This window comes from Danio rerio, chromosome 20, assembly GCF_052040795.2.
Source record: "Danio rerio strain M-AB ecotype USA chromosome 20, GRCz13ab, whole genome shotgun sequence".
In the NCBI taxonomy this organism is placed as follows: Eukaryota; Metazoa; Chordata; class Actinopteri; order Cypriniformes; family Danionidae; genus Danio; species Danio rerio.
The window spans coordinates 34,008,946-34,022,506 of NC_141040.1; the positions used below are offsets into that span (position 1 = coordinate 34,008,946).

Here is a 13,561-nt window from a genome sequence, read left to right on the forward strand (position 1 = left end):
GTGAGTGTTTGTTTTTTCTTTGTAAGTATTTCTGAGTAAGTTCTCCCTGAGTCTTCAAGACAAAAACCCATCATGCATTGTGGGAGCACATTGATCTTTACAGCTCTTCAATAAATACTTAAATAAATGCCAAAAAGCCATGAATTGTATTAAAAATGTAACAGCTTGTTGATATGCAAAGTGCAAATCCAAACAGATGGGCGTTTATACACTACCTGACAAAAGTCTTGTCGCCTATCCAAGTTTTAGGAACAACAAATAATAACTTGACTTCTTGATGATCATTTGGTATCAGAAGTGGCTTATATGAAAGGCAAAAGCCTCAAGATTTTGCATATTTTACCAAAATAAAATTCGATCATTTCTTGATTTTTAATTATTTAATTAGGACAGTAAGGTCTGACTTTGCTTAGACAAAAGTCTTGTCACTTAATAGAAATAATGTACACAAAAAAATGTAAAGTCATGGTGCAGTGGAAAAAGAATTATTATTGTGTATGACTCTCATGAGCCTGGAGGACTGCATCCGTACATCACTGCAGTGACTCAAATAACTTATTAATAAAGTCATTTGGAATGGCAAAGAAAGCGTTCTTGTAGGTTTTCCAGAGTTTCAAGTATAAATAAACATAAATTTCTTATGTAATGGTGAACTACAGCATGCATTTGTGGAAAGCTTTGGTATTTTTAACTCAATAGCAATGAAATTAAACTATTGTATCGATTGTCTTGCCTTTTCTTCCTCCACTCTGTTTACACTCTCCCAGTCCTCCCTCACACACACCTCTGCATAATTTTACAAAACTATAATGAAAACTAAACATTGCTAAAACTGGAGATTCTGCAATGCTTTAAAGCACCAAAACTACAAAAACATGAGAAAGTGGCAAGATTAGTAACAGCTAGCGCCAATGTAAACTGTCTGTGGCATAAAAGAATACAGTCAGGATTTGCTATTGAGGTGCACACAATGAAACATTATAGTGCTGAAAAGGCACTGACATTTATTTTACCATGTATTTGCATTAGGAGATTCCGTTTCAGATGCAAAACCCATAGTAGGAGAGTATTTAAATGAATGTTTACTAAGGTTTGTGGTAGTCCGTTAAAAAAAATATTAACCAGTTATGCTCCTGTGTTGTTTCTTGACTATATGAACCATATCATCATCATTAATGTTCACAGTAAAATAAATGGCTGTGATTTTAGTGGTTGCAAAAACACTACAGTAAAAAGTGTGATTTGGTTGACAGTAGGGTTGAACAATATATCGCTGAGCATCAATATCACAATGTGTGTATCTGCAATAGTCACATTGCAGGATTACATTATTTATTAAAGATAAAACAATAAAGGCATTATTATTATTTTATTATTTATGCAATGCTGATCATGATATTTTATATTTGACTGTTCACTTTCTGTACTTGAATACTGTCAGACACTGTATTTATTTTTGCTTGTAATTTATTATAATTTATGCAGATGCACTGCATAGAAAAAAGGCTTGATCATTCAGGTCGATCTAAATTAATGAAATCTTTCCAAATAGATCTATTTAAATCCTCTGGTAAGACATTCATATTCATATGCAGAAAAAAAAAAAACTATTTCAGATTTTTCCAATATTGTGCAGCCATTGTTGACTATAAGATTCTTTTAAATATGTATGTTGAATAACCATAAAATGATTTCTCAGAATTTCATGCATGACATGGATGTTTACATTACTTTTATTTTTTGAATTTTCTTATCAGTGATTTATAACAAAGTTTATGTTGCATCTAATATTGATAAATTATTATAATTATTACAATAATAATAATAATAATAATAAAAATAATAATAATAATAATAATAATAATAATAATTATTATTATTATTATTATTATTATTATTATTATTATTATTATTATTATTATAATAACCTTTATTTTACCAGGACAACCACATTAAGATTAAACATCTCTTTTACAAGAGTGCCCTGGCCAAATAGATAATAAATAATGTTTATTGCATCACTTTATTGTCATGTGTGTCACCATGATGGTGTTTTTGAACGACAATGAGCAGCTTCTATATTTTATTATTGTATGTTGTGTGAAAATAGTTTGTAAAGAGCATTGGTTTATCATGTGATTTTTCCCATGCCCACATGCATTTGGTTGTGTTTTTGTCTTTGTAACAAAGGTACAATGTTTAGTTTTTAAGTATTTCAAAAGAAAGGTCTGCTAAAACCTTTAAATTAATAAAATACTGTAAAATTGGGAAATTTCTTTTTTGGTTTCTACTGTATTTGTAATGCAAGAATTGTGTTAACCACAGCTGTTTTAACCATAAATTTGACTGATTATTTAGTGCTGTTTTGCAACTTAATCTGTGCTGGTTTATGTACTGCAAGCTATTAAGAAAATGCTGCTGTGACTGTGTTTTTTATATCAAGCATTATCAGCAGATTACTCGCAAAATGTTCCCCTCTAGTTGCCACTTTTGACCTAATCACAAATAAATCACAGATAAATTGCATTTACACATCCTGTAAGTCACATTTTATAATTATATTCATAAATTAAATAAAATTGGCTACAGTAGTCTTAAATAAAATTAAATGTTAGCAAACACACATTTTAGTTTCTCAACAACACAACAAATGTACTAAAAAAGATTGTACAATGCAAACAGAAACTCTAGTGGCAATAACAATAAACAATGCTTCTTATAAATGTCAACAGTAAACCAGTTTATTATTATTAAAGTGAAGCTGAGGGGTTATTTACACAACAACCTTTTGAGCCAAAAACAGAGAAACCTTTTATGCGTTTCACTTATTTGTTTACTGGAAAACCAGTTTTTGGGACTAAAAACAAATACAAAAGTGGAAGTTTTTGAAAAGACAGCCATTGCCGTGTACATGTAAACGTACTTTGTTTATTAACAAGTTGACAGCACCAAATACTATCCTGTAATACATAATACAACTTTTCTGTTCGGTTTCGCAGTTGTGTAAACGTGGATCATTTTGAAAACGTTGTCATGTAACCAAGGGAACAACATTTCTGTTTTGAGGCTACACTAATTCCCAGAACAAAACCAGAAAATAAAAGTTACCGTGAGCGACGTCCACCACACTATTTCAGTTTTCCCGGAACATGAAATTATTTTATAGTGCAAAAAAGAGCATCACATTTCTGAATGTTTTTTTTTTTCATATATAATGTTATAGGTCAGTCATGAATGATAAAAACATGTAGCTACAAACATAAATTACATGAACAATCACTATTCAGTTCACTTCACTATTATGTGCCAGGTGAAAATATAATAATTCAATGACTCACTCAGTCTAATCTTCAGGAAGACCCCACAGTTAATGTTTTTTGGCTGACTTAAGATCGCTTTGCTTCTGTCTCCTGCTATCCTAATCCACTCCTGCAGTTTCATCTTCTCAAGATCTCGTTTGATCAGGCTCATTATCAGATTTACTTAAGGTTTTAAAATATGATAATATGCATGACTGCCTTTTCACCACTTTGAAAATACAAATATTATTTAGGCTGGCCACTGTGCCATTATTTATTTTCGCTGCTCACTGTGCACTAAACAATAATCACCAACCAATGAGAGTGATTGTATACAAAGAAAAGCTGATTGGCTGAAAATATTGTTGAGGGTTAATAGTTAAACGGGACTTTTGCTTTAACTTGCGCACAGTGACTATCGTTATATGTGTGTGCATGCATACACAATCCACACAGCCTTCGCTTGCACTGGTTTGCACTCATTTACATTCTCTCTCTCACACACACACACAGACACAAAGACACACGTAGGTATTCACAACGCACAAGTAGGCATGGGCTGGTATAAGTTTCTGACAGCATGATAACCTTGAATAAAAATATCAGTTCTCTTAAAAATATTCTTCTTAAATGTCTGGGTAAAAAGCAAGATTTTTTTCCATTTTGAACACAACCGCTGCATCCGAAATCACATACTTCCATTCTATATAGTATGCCAAAAACAGTTTGTGAGGCGAGTAGTATGTCTGAATTCATATAATTTAAAAAACAGTATGCGAGAAGTACCTGGATGACCTAGTAGTTACGGCTAAATTGTGAAGTGCTCATTCAATGGACACTACGCTGTCCCATGATGCACTGGGAGAGAACTCATGGGAGTAATGCAATGCAATGACGCGGGTATGTCATGTCATGATGACAAAATGGCATCAGATATCCTTTCTGCTGGAGATATTATTGTCCTTAAAAAAACAAAAAAAACTTACATATACTGTAGGACAGAAATGTTACATTTTATAACCTTGACTTTTCCAAACCATGTTATACCTTGAAAACGGTTATCGTCCCATGCCTACGCACAAGTAGAAATAAATACCACAATGCAAAACATGAATATCTGACATTTTCCGGAACAGGATCTGGCCAGATATGGCTCAAATTAAGCACTGGCTGCAACATTGTCATGTAAAAGTAGCCTGAAATTAGCAGTGCACAAAAAAAACTTATAACAAACAAAAATTTGAATCTCTCTTATAAAGCACTAATCCAAATGTGCATATGCAAATTTGTTTTGCTTGACCTTAATTGCATCATAAGAGTTGCTTTGGAATATAAATCACAGCGCATTTACCTTTCAATTCACACTGCAAGACAGACATCTACACATCATTACACACTTCATCAGGTTAAGCTGGATCTGTGAGTACGTTTATATGGACACCAATAATCTAAAACAGCGATTTTTGATTACCTTAATCCGACTAAAATCATAATCAAACTAAACAGAAATGAAATTAAGACATGTGGGGTATGCCGATTATTATTGAAGTGCAGTACAGACATGTAAACACCTTTATCAAACTATTACCATCATGTAGAACTGTTTGCTGTGTTTTGCGACAGGGGGGGGGGGGGGAGGGGTATGGGGGGGGATGAATGGAATGTTCCTGAATAAAAATAAAAGTACCATATGGCAGATAAAGTCAACAAATTAACAATGAAACACCAGAAATTACATTAAACTCCGGAGGAAATGTGGATAGCGTGGTGATGCATTGACATTCATCGAATTATGTGCTATAACATGTACAACGGGATCATGAATGGAACATTCTAAAAGTAACTCATGCAAACACCTTAATCATCAGAATCAGTTTTATTGCCAAGTGTGCTTCACACACACAAGGAATTTGTTTTGGCTACAGAAGCTTTCAGTGTACATAAAGTTACAAGAGACAACACAAAATAAATATGGAAAAAAGAAATACGATAAGGTTAGAGCAGTTAGGTTAGGGCAAAGCAGTAGCGCAGTAGGTATTGCTGTCGCCTCACAGGAAGAAGGTCGATGGGTCGCTGGTTCGAGCCTCGGCTGGGTCAGTTGCCGTTTCTGTGTGGAGTTTGCATGTTCTCCCTGCGTTCACGTGGGTTTCCTCCGGGTGCTCCGGTTTCCCCCACAGTCCAAAGACATGCGGTACAGGTGAATTGGGTAGGCTAAATTGTCAGTAGTATATGAGTGTGTGTGTGTGAATGTTTCCCAGAAATGGGTTGTGGCTGGAAGGGCATCAGCTGCATAAAAACTTGCTGGATAAGTTGGCGGTTCATTCCGCTGTGGCGACCCCGGATTGATAAAGGGACTAAGCTGACAAGAAAATGAATGAATGAATGAATATACAGGTTATACGGTGCTGTGTACAAATGCGTATAAGAAAGTATTGCACGTTTATTGCACAGTAGGGGAATCATATTATGATTACTGTCTTATTCAGATTAAGGCAAATAAATAGATTACTGATGTCCATGTAAACATAGTCACTGTATTGGTGTCTGTTGACATATGTAAGAGCTTTTTTTATCAATTGAGCATGCTAAATTTGCACTTGTCTGGTTGTAGAATGTGTGAAAAGTCTACATTTGTCAGCACGTTTCAGAGCAGTGTGATTTGGCTTTAAGACGATGAAAACCCAACTTATTTTCTGGCAAATGAGAAATTGTAAATAAACTTCTCTAGCTCACCAATCAACCACCGTTGATTAACCATCCAATAAAGCTGCAGCATAAAGCTAAGCATTGTTACATGCAGTGCACTTGTTTGCTGCTTTTTTCAGTAATAGTAAACATGTATTCAGAGGTTCTCGTGGGGCCCTGACCCACTATAATGAGAGTGTGTTTAGTCTGAAGGCCAGGCCCTGTGTTGATGGATTGCACTGCCTGAGGGAGAGTTTTTTTTTTTCTTTCTTGACACCACAGGAAAGCTCGACAAGGTGCAGGGTGGACATAGATTTCTGTGCGCGTGTGTGTGCCCTTTTCAAACTATCGATTACTGGAGCCGATTTCATGTCATAGCTACAGGCCTCATGCATATGTGGTGGCAAAGGGCAAGATGAAAGGCATCAATCAGACAATGCTGCTTTATTATCTCGCCATGAAAACATGCAAGGTGGATAAATAATAAACACACTTGTGCTGATCATTTTATGTTGCGCCTCGGGCATTTTGTCCAAAACATTACCTGGGTTGTACTGTTCAATTGTGGAGAGAGAAACTGTTTGACCTAGTTTTTTAGGGATTTACAAGGGCTGGAGTCGGTCCAAGCCTTTGTCAGAATGTGAAGCACAATCTTACTTTTGACTGAGCAGCCATTTTTAGAGCAACAAGAGCCGAGCTGCTTTCCTATGGTGTCGGACGTGGAGCTTTTCTAAAGGAATAGTTCACTCTAAATTACATTTCTGTCATCGTTTGTTCTGTGCAACATAAAAGGAGACATTTCAAAGACTGTTTTTCTGCGTAATTACAATGCACACGAGCTGGAGCTTTCAAGTTTCAAAAAAATTATTCATAAAATGGGTCAATATGTCTTGTGCCTTTCTTTGTTTAAGGAAAAGACCAAAATTGTTGTTGTTTCAAGTCATTATTCAGTGAAGTTTGTGATATTAATAAATGATCCTTTAAGGTTTGATCTTCGTCATTTAAAAAAAAAAATGTATACTGTTGTTTGCCCACAAGAGTAAACCTGAAAAGAAAAAAAAAACAATAACACTGCTGATAAATGAAAAGAAAATACAATCCCTCTTTAAATAAATACTAAGTAATTTAAATATCATTATGCAAATGATATTTATAAATTATAAAATAATTTAGTTAATTGAAAGGGGCTGCACAGTGGCGCAGTGGGTAGCACGTTCGCCTCACAGCAAGAAGATCGCTGGTTCGAGTCTTGGCTGGGTCAGCTGGCTTTTCTTTGTGGAGTTTGCATGTTCTCCCCACGTTTGCTTAGGTTTCCTTTGGGTGCTTTGGTTTCCCCCACAGTCCAAAGACATGCGCAACAGGTAAATTGGGTAGGCTAAATTTTCCGTAGTGTATGAGTGTGTATGAATGTTTCCCAGAGATGGGTTAAAGCTGGAAGAGCATCTGCTGCATAAAAACATATGCCGGATAAGTTGGCGGTTCATTCCACTGTGACGACCCCAGATAAATAAAGGGACTAAGCCGAAAAGAAATGAATGAATGAATGAATGAATGAATGAATGAATGAATGAATGAATGAATGAATAAATTTAAAGGGGAATTATTCATTATTTTTTTCCTTAAGCTTAGTCCCTTATTTATCAGGGTTTTCCACTGCAGAATGAACCACCAACTATTCCAGCATACTGTATGTTTTACGCAGCGGATGCCCTTCCTACTGGGAAGTACTGGGAAACACCCATAAACTCTCTTATCCACATACACACACATACACTATGGCAAGTTTAGTTCATCCAATTTACCTATAGAGTATGTCTTTGGACTGTGGGGGAAACCAGAGCACCCGAAGGAAACCCACACGAACAAGGGGAGAACATGCAAACTCCACATAGAAATGCCAACTGGCCCAGCCAGGACTCAAACCAGCAATGGTAACAGTGAGGTAACAGGGCTAACCACTGAGCCACTGTGCTACTCAAAAGTGAATCATACTATGGCGTATTAATACATGTGACCCAGTATGACAAAACCTTTTTAAGTTGCATAGTAATATTTGTAGAAATTGGCAAAAATACACTGTATAAACCAAAATTATATTTTTTTATGCCAAAACTCATTAGAATATTAAAGAAAGGTTTATATCAAAAGTCCATTTTTGATTAGAAATATGTATATTTAAGATCTTCATTCGGACAACATAAAGGATCATTTCAGAATATTTAGTTTTGTTTGAAACCACAGATTCCAGGTTGTTAATAGTTGTATATCAGCTAAATAATCTCTTGTTCTTACAATACATACATACCTTTGCAGATTAACTCTTAATGTCCAAAAATAGACACTTATGACTGATTTTGTGGTCCGAAGTCACATATATATTAAATAATAATATAAATAATGGTGGTGGAGGTGAAGGGATTCTGGTTTCCCCCACAGTTCAAAGACGTGCGGTACAGGTGATTTGGATTAACTAAATTGGCTGCAGTGTATGAATGAGTAAATGTGAGAGTACATGGGTGTTTCCCAGTACTAGGTTGTGACAGGAAGGGCATCAGCTGCGTAAAACATATGTTGGAACAGTTGTCGGTTCATTCTGCTGTGGTGACCCCTGATAAATAAGCGACTAAAGCGAAGGAAAATGAATGAATGAATGAATCTATACGTAAGAAACCATTATTTTATGTACAGTCATGTAAAAAAATTAGGACATTGTATTATATAAAATAAAATTCCATATTAAGATATAAATAAACATCTGATCTTTGGAAGATTATTTGGGAAATAGAAACTCAGATAAACAACGAAATATAGCATTAACAAAAATATGTCATGCACTGCTAATCAAATGCCTTAAATGATCATCAGCAGAAGTTTTAGCAGTTTGTAGGTCGTAGGTGTGTGTTAACACAATGTCCATCAGACAGCTAAAGCTTTGCCAAAATTGGGTCATGCAACAACAAAGTGATCCCAATCACACCAATAGATCTACAACTAAACTGAAGCTGAATAAAAGGGGAAAAAAATCAAGATGCAATCCGCTTGTTAAGTCTGGAACACTCATTTGAATTGAGAAAATATTTGTTTATGTCTTTTTAGTCATATCACACATTAAAGTAAATTTTATATAAAAGTCATGGTGTGCGCAACAGTCTCTGGACTAGCTGCATCACAGACACCAATATTTTAACAATTTATAAAAATTAATCACTTTTTGGCTATTGGATATTAGGCATGGAAATATATATTGCGATTGTGATTTTCGAAAGTATTACAAAACTTTGTAAACATGTACTATTACCATTTGTCGAGTCTCTCCATACAGTTTGATAGAGCGCTTGGACCTGGAAGCTGTTTCGTGACATTACACTTATCAAGCACATAGTCAAAGTCCAGAGCTGATCCTCCTTATAATGCTGTGGTGGGGGCAATGCAAATCCCCCAAAACTAAAAAAATAGGATTTCGTAACGTTTTCACACAATTAAGTGAATTTTATACAAAGTCATGGTGTACACAACAGTCTCTGGACTTGCTGCATCACAAACACAAATATCTTAACAATTTATAAAAAATGTATCACTTTCTGGCCATCAGATATTAGGCATAGATATATATATACTGTAGCGATCATGATTTTCGAAAGTATCGCTTTGTAAACGTTTATTATTAGTATTTGTTGAGTCTTCCAGTACAGATTGATAAAGTGTTTGAACCCGGAAACCAGTTTGCCTGATGTTACACCTAACAAAGCCATTATTCCTTGAAATGCTGTGGTGTGAGCTGTGTTTCACGTGGTGTACAATTGAAGTCAGAATTATTAGCCCCCTTTGATTTTTTTTCTTTTTTAAAAATTTCCCAGAAGATGTTTAACAGCGCAAGGAAATTTTTCACAGTATGTCTGATAATATTTTTTTTCTTCTAAAATCTTATTTGTTTTATTTTGGCTAGAATAAAAGCAGCTTTTAATAATAAAAAAAAACACTTTAAGGTCAAAATTATTAGCCCCTTTAAGATATTTTTTTCGATAGTCTACAGAACAAATCATCATTATAATACAATAACTTGCCTAATTACCCTAACCTACCTAGTTAACCTAGTTAAGCCTTTAAATGTCATTTTAAGCTGTGTTGAAGTGTCTTGAAAAATATCTAGTCAAATATTATTTACTGTCATCATGACAAAGATTAAATAAATCAGTTATTAGAAATGAGTTATTAAAACTATTATGTTTAGAAATGGGTTGAAAAAAATCTTCTCTCCATTAAACAGAAAATGGGGAAAAAAATTAACAGGGGGGCTAAAAATTCTGACTTCACCTGTACATAGAAATCCTGAATATACACTCATAGGGCAAAACTGAACAGGTTGATATAGGTAAATCAAACTGACCCAATTCGACTGGTAGTACAGTAGCAAATAATAACGACGATCAGTAAACGATGACTCCATTTTGAACTTTTCATGTGGCTTCAAAAGACTTGGAATAAAACATTTTCAGGTGCTTCTGCATCTTTTTCTTCAGTCATCATCCATTATAATTGCACGGAAAAGACACTATCTTCTGTGTTTCAAAGTTAGAAAGTAACTCAAGACGGCATAAAGTGAACTATTCCTTGAACGCAAAGTTCAGCTCCGACAAGGTTTTCGAGTAGTTAAGGAATTGTTTTCCTCCTTAACACTCGACACTTTCTTCTCTCTGAAATCTTACAGCGCAGCCTTGAAACTTCAGCTGAATTAGTAAGCTGTCAGAGGTGTACTCGCAAACGCCTCACAGCTACTGGAAAATTGAAGCTCTCCTTTCCACGGCAAGAGCACTTCATCCCGAGGGCAGACTCATTTAAAGGTAAGTAGAGGATGTCATCAATTGTGAACAAATAAGACAATGGCGAGGGGGGGCTGGGGTTGAAGACTGGATGACAGCGCTGGAAGATCGGTAGAAAAAGGCAGAAGAAGAAGAAGAAAGAAAAAAACACAAAGATAATGATCACGACTCCTCGATAAAAGAAGCTACTATTTCACTGCAGTTCATCTCGTGTTGACAATCCAGTTAATTACCTGGTGCTGCAGGACGGAGGAGCATGACAAACACCGAAAGGCTGAAGTAGAGGTTGCAGGTGGGCTTATTCAGAACAAGCTGCACGTAACCAGATCCACAGCCTGCACTTTATCTGAGGCTCCACGTCAACATCTATTAAGGGCCCTCACACTTTAATGAACGCTGAGACGCCACATGAATGATTACGAGCGACACCGCCGTTGAAACACGGTATTTAGCAAAATTGGAGTGAAATGTGAAGAGCACTTTTCTTGCGTTTTCATGGTTTAAAAAAAAAACAGCAAGGGAGACACGCTCCCCATGGCTGTTGGAGTGAATAATGCGATGATTACAAAGCCCTTTTCGATTACAAAGCAGCACATAAATGCGCTCTTAAAGTGATGCGAATTTCACACTCAATTATACACACGAATATCGACGATGTCTGTTGATTTTTAACCTTGTTTTAGTTCGAAGTCAACATGGATTGCACTTACAGACTGGTTTTTGTGCATAATGTGACATTACATTGTTGAAACATGTAGATCATGATTTGATTACATTATTAAACACAAAATCTAGCCTGTTTGAATGTTAGTTGCAAAGCAGCTCATTTGTTGACATTCATCTATGTTATTAAAGGGATATTTCACTCAAAAAAAGAGTAGGAGCGTTTCCAGTTTTCTTTAAAATATCTTCTCTTGTGTTCAATAAATTAAGTAGGGCTGCACGATATTGGAAATATCTGATATTGCGATATTTTATTTTTCTGTAATAAATTTAACGATAACAATACAGTTTCACAAGATAGTTTGAATGACGGTTTTCTGGTGAGTATAACAGTATACAGGTACAGAAATTGAATGATCCCACTGCGAAAAATGCTTTTCTTACTTCGCTTTGACTTGTTTCTTGTCTAATTATTTATACAATTCTTAGATTAAGTAAAAATATTGTTTTATTTTCAACCTTATAAGAAATATAAGTCAAAATTAAGAGTTTTTACTTAAATAAGGAAAATTATCTGCCATTGGTGTAAATAAAATTATCTTGTTTTCACTTTAAAATGTAGATAATTGGGCTAGATCTCAAGCCCGCAGTCTTCGTTCGGCATCAGCACTTACCCTGTATCAGCCACGCTGTAAACACAAGCCCATGGGTGGTAGGGCTTTCTCATACAGTGTGCCTAAGCTGTGGAATGCATTTTCCATCAGCATTAGGAATGCCGCTTCTCTGGACTGTTTTAAGAAACTTCTTAAGACAGACCTTTTTAGCATCATTTTTTACTTAGGATGATCATTTTGTCAACTTTTTTATTCTATCTTACGGCTCATATGTTATTGATTTGTTGCATCTTTTTAATTGTTGTGCTGTTCCTGCTATTGTTGGTATTTTGCCTTGTATTGTTAGTATTTTGCATTGTATCGCTAAATAAGTATTAAAAAAAAGCACATTACAAATAAAATGTATTATTAATATTATTATTATTAGAAAGGTGAAAAAAAGTAATAAAAACTTTTTAATAAATCGCATAAATTCTGTATAAATAATGAGCTTCTGGTCAACCATGATTCAGACTGAACATTGCATATCTTGCAATGTGACTATTGCAGATGCGCACATTGTGATATAGATGCTGAAATGATATATTGTGCAACCATACTTTAAAGAGTGAGTAAATGATGACAGGCAGCATGGTGGTGCAGTTGGTAGCACGATCCCAGCAAGATGGTCATGGTTTAAGCCCTGGCTGGGTTAGTTGGCATTTCTGGGGTTTCATTTGGGTAAGCAAAATTGTCCATAGTGTATGTGTGTGAATGAGTGTGTATGGATGTTTCCCAGTGATAGGTTGCAGCTGGAAGGGCATCCGATTTGTAAAACATATGCTGGATAAGTTGGTGTGTCATTCCACTGTGGTGACCCCAGATTAATAGAGGGACTAAGCCGAAAATAAAATGAATGAATAAACGATGAGAGAATTTTCAATTTCAGGTGAACTATCCCTTTAAATCACAATACAAACATTCATTGTTAGTCTATATTAGCTCATTAGCTATTAGCTCCTTAAATATTTGCAGACAACTGCACATTTTTATTTAGTTAACATTATTATATCACTTTAACATTAAATAAAAATTCAATTATTTATTGTTAGTTCTTGTTAGTGAATGTCTAAAAATATCTAGCCCAATCTGGAGTTTATCTAACAAAATAACTTCTGATAACGGTGCAAAAACTAGTAAACCCAAATTTATATGTAAATTTGTAAAATATTACATACAAATTAAAAAAAGAAAAGAGGAAAAATCAAGAGAAGAAAAAAATAGTTGAAATTTGTAGGTTGTATTTTTGCAAGGTTTTGCTTGAATTTAATTGTATTATCTTACAATTTCTAAATATGTTTGATGACTAAAATATTATTTTAATAAATATATCTGTTTTGTTTAAATGCATTGAATAAATTGATTATATTCACTGACAAATGGATTAAAATATTGAGCTGTACTCAATTGTGTTGAGTAGTGTATATGGGAGTCAATAGGG

General features: G+C 34.9%; 1 long non-coding RNA gene across 5 annotated transcripts in view; it reads right to left on the minus strand.

Moving 5' to 3' along the window:
• The window catches only part of LOC137488661 (uncharacterized), a 332,037-nt gene that overhangs the window by 118,822 nt on the left and 199,654 nt on the right, over positions 1-13,561 (minus strand). The window lies entirely within an intron of this gene.